At 40.4% G+C, this 4302-nt stretch overlaps 1 pseudogene; it reads left to right on the plus strand.

Annotated features, from left to right (window-relative positions):
- Window positions 1–552: 552 nt before the first annotated feature.
- LOC118914177 (transmembrane protein 87B-like) lies at window positions 553–1996 on the plus strand (annotated as a pseudogene).
- Window positions 1997–4302: the final 2306 nt, after the last annotated feature.

The raw sequence follows: 4302 nt of genomic DNA on the forward strand, positions 1-4302 counted from the left end.
CTTTGGGGAATTTTCAGGATGATGATGAAGGAAATAATATGATTGGCTTGACATAAGCTGAAGTCTTCTTTAACAGCCCTGCCAAAGGACCGATTCCTTGGGAGAGAGGGTGATCTCTGAGCCATGAAGGGGTGAACAGGAGGCACAGAAACTCACAGGGGTAGAGCTGGAGGAAACTGTAGGGCCTCAGTGGCAATCTCTCTGATCCCTTCATGGCCCCTTCTGGAGACTTTTGCTAATTTTCAGATTCACCTTTGAGACTTGCTCTGAATTGCTTCTTTTAAAAATAGCAGTCATGTCAGTGGCCAGATATGGATACCTGGCCTCCACAAATGGGTGGAATCTCAGTCTCTCCAGGTGTTCTGTCTGTCTCAGCTTTCCAACCCCACTAATCTCCAGAGCACCATGCAATGTAGGTTTGTGCTCCCAGAGCAGATCTCCAGCGCTGTCATTCATCAGTCCCAGGCTTCCACCCCACCGGCCCCCCAGCTCAGTTTCTCCTCCTCCATGGGCTGGGGGCTGGGGGGGTGGGGGTTTGGATCCTGCCAAATCATGGCTTTGAGATCAGGACCTTTGATATTTAGGAAAACTATGTTTAATTCTACTGAGATCAAGTTTTCTGTTAAGTCATTCAGTTGTTCTGGGCCTGTGAAGTTTACCATGGAGTGGTATTTAAAACATCATACCTGTCAAAATGAATATTCTAGGCTGGAAAAGGAGCTGTCACAAAACCATGAACTTAGTGTTGCTGAAGACCTTTGTGACCATTATTTCAAGAACACCAAGTGTTGGACAACAAAAAATGAAAACTTAGTTTGCAGCACTGATTTACAGCTGTTTCCCCCATTGAATAGTAAGGTACTAATTACTGATACCGGAAATATTTCAAACCAGGCAGGATCAATGGATGTTGTAGCCATAACACAGATAGATGGGTTTCATACCTTTACTGTTTCTATTAGAACAGAAAAAACAAATGCAAGATGTAATTTGAATGTTTTCTCTTTCCATGATGGGGCCTCTTGGATATATTTCTGCATCAGTTTGGCCTCTAATGATTTTTTACATGGTGATGTGTATCGTCTGTATTTTATATGCCATACTCTGGCTGATGTGGTCTGCCTGTTATTGGAAAGATATATAAAGAATCCAGTTCTGGATTGCAGCTGTTATTTTCCTGGGAATGCTTGAAAAAGCAGTTTTTTATAGTGAATATCAAAACATCAATAGCACTGGGCTATCAACTTGAGGTTTATTGATATTCACGGAGTTGATATCTGCGATTAAGAGGACCTTGACCCACCTGCTTGTGATCATTGTGAGCTTGGGTTATGATATCGTGAAGCCTCATTGAGGAACAGTCATGCACCGCATGATTGGACTGGCTGTGCTTTACTTCACCTTTGCAGTTGAAGGTGTGATGAGAGTCATTGGAGCAAATGACCCTGATCTTGTGCTTCTGGCCAGCCTCCCTCTCTCTCTCCTTGACTCTGGCTTGTGCTGGTGGAGTTTTATAAGTTTGGCACAAACTATGAAGACTCTAAGGCAAAGAAAGAACACAGTGAAACTTTCGTTATACAGGCATTTTACAAATATTCTGATCTTTGCTGTAGTGGCTTCTGTAGTGTTAATGGTATGGACAACTAAGACACTTAGGATTGCAAAATGTCTACCAGACTGGAGGGAACGCTGGGTTGATGATGCATTTTGGAGCTTTCTTTTTTTGCTTATTATTGTAGTAATGTTTTTGTGGAGACCATCAGCAAATAATCAGAGGTACACCTTCATGCCCTTAATAGATGATTCTGATGATGAAATTGAAGAATTCATGGTAATGTCTGAAAATATAACTGAAGAAAAAAAATTAAGAGCTTCAAAAACAGTTTTCAATGCAAGAGCTAAACCTGGTACTTCTGATAATTTTGATGAAAATTTGAAGTGGTTAGAAGAGAATATTCCCTCTTCATTCACAGATTGTTATTGGAAAGATATATAAAGAATCCAGTTCTGGATTGCAGCTGTTATTTTCCTGGGAATTCTCTTCCGGTATTAGTGCATTCAGATGAGGAAATCAACCAGATCCAAAATGGAAGAAAAAATGCTCTCTTCAGAAAAGATAATGTGATTTGAACCCATGAAAGCAGGATTCCCTCCTGAGAGCCTTGACAGAAACAGTTTTCAAAGTGCATATACTGTGTCACTTGCAGTGACAGTGGCACTGTCTCTGGATGTCTTATGACCTGAGTTGAGTATTCCTCCAAGTGCTTAAAAGGGAGAAGCATACAAACCTGAATTGAACTGAGGCAAAAATCAGATAGACCCAAATTCAGAGACGGGTCTCAGAAGTGTCAAGGTCATGAAGGACAGAAAGACAATGAGGACTGATCTCAGACTGGAGTCAGAACAACCAAATGCCACTGAGGGACTCTGGCCTGGGTCCTAGATCATAGGAAGAACATCAGTGCGACAACTGGCAAAATCTGAATAAGGTCTGTTGATTGCTTAATGTTACTGTGTAGACTGTTTTTAATTTCCTGGTTTTGATATTCGCACTATGGTTACATTTGTGGAAGTTAGAGCAGTATATGAAAACTTCTGGGACCATTTTTACAACTTGGTCAGAAGACTGAAATTACTTCCAAAGCAAATGTTTAAAATAGCCTCAAAATAAATTAGTAAACAAACAAAAAACCCAAATAGATAAATACATAAAAAGAGAGGGAGACATTTCTATGCAAAGAATGTTGAAAAAAATTAAAATTTGGGGCAGGTTTCAAAGCCCAGAAAAGGCATGCAGGGAGAAAAATAATTGATGCTGTTGGGCCTTCAACTCCTCCAGGAAACTGAGTTCTGCAAACACCATTAGCCCAAAAGCTTGGCATTGCTGAATGAGAGGCACCTCTCTCTCTCATGGAAAAATGATCTGCTGTGTCTTCACCTGGGTGCTCTGCAACTCGAGGCTTCTTAACTTCTCATATCCTTTCATCTGTGTGTTTTCAATCCCCTTCCATTGGCATTTACACATCTTCATGTCTGTTCCCTTCTAGGTCAAAACAAACAGAAAAGCAAACAAATGAAAAACTTCCTCATGGCTATCTTTATTTTTTTTGTGGCCAAACTCCAGGAAAAAACTGTATATACTTTGCTGTATCCATTACCTTCCCCGCCTGGCTCCGTAATCCACCCCACCGTGGGAGGGGGCGTGACGTGCCGTAAGGTCACCAGTAGCTTCTAGATCATGAAACCCAAGGGTCGTCTTCAGTTCTAATCTAACTGGTTTCCCAGACCACTGAGTGCTGTGAGTCGCTCTCTCCTTGAAATACTCTCTGTCCTCAGTTTCCCGGACACCCTCTCCTCCTGGCTTTTCTCTTTTCTCTTTGGCAGCTCCTCCTCAATATCCTTTGTCCACCTGCTGTCCTCTACCCAGCCTGTTAAATGGCAGAATTTCTTAAGACTAGATCTTAAGACCTCAATTCTTCTCCTTGTTACCCTCTCCCTGAGCAATCTCACCCCATGGCTTTAAATATTGTTTGGATGCCTGAACTTCCATAGACTCAACTCTGAGTTCCCAACGTCAGCTCAACAGCTCTACTGCCCCCACACCGTCTACCACTCCTTCCCGTTAGTCCCTTCCCCGTGCCACATCCAGAATGGCCTCCTCCTTAAACTTTTTTTTTTTTTTAGATAATTATTTTTTATTGAAGGGTAGTTGACGCACAGTATTACATTACATTAGTTTCAAGTGTACAATACAGTGATAAAACATTTATATACATAATTCTAGGTTCCAGCTATCACCATACCAAGCTGTTACAATATCTTGACTATATTCCTTATGCTATACATTACATCCCGGTTACTTATTTATTTTACCATTGGAAGTCTGTCCTTTTTTTTTTTTTTTTTTTTTGCGAGGGCATCTCTCATATTTATTGATCAAATGGTTGTTAACGACAATAAAATTCTGTATAGGGGAGTCAATGCTCAATGCACAATCATTAATCCACCCCAAGCCTAATTTTCGTCAGTCTCCAATCTTCTGAGGCATAACAAACAAGTTCTTACATGGAGAACAAATTCTTACATAATGAATAAGTTACATAGTGAACAGTACAAGGGCAGTCATCACAGAAACTTTCGGTTTTGCTCATGCATTATGAACTCTAAACAGTCAGTTCAAATATGAATACTCATTTGGTTTTTATACTTGATTTATATGTGGATACCACATTTCTCTCTTTATTATTATTATTTTTAATAAAATGCTGAAGTGGTAGGTAGATACAAGATAAAGGTAGAAAA

This window comes from Manis pentadactyla, chromosome 16 (genome assembly GCF_030020395.1).
Source record: "Manis pentadactyla isolate mManPen7 chromosome 16, mManPen7.hap1, whole genome shotgun sequence".
Taxonomy (NCBI): domain Eukaryota; kingdom Metazoa; phylum Chordata; class Mammalia; order Pholidota; family Manidae; genus Manis; species Manis pentadactyla.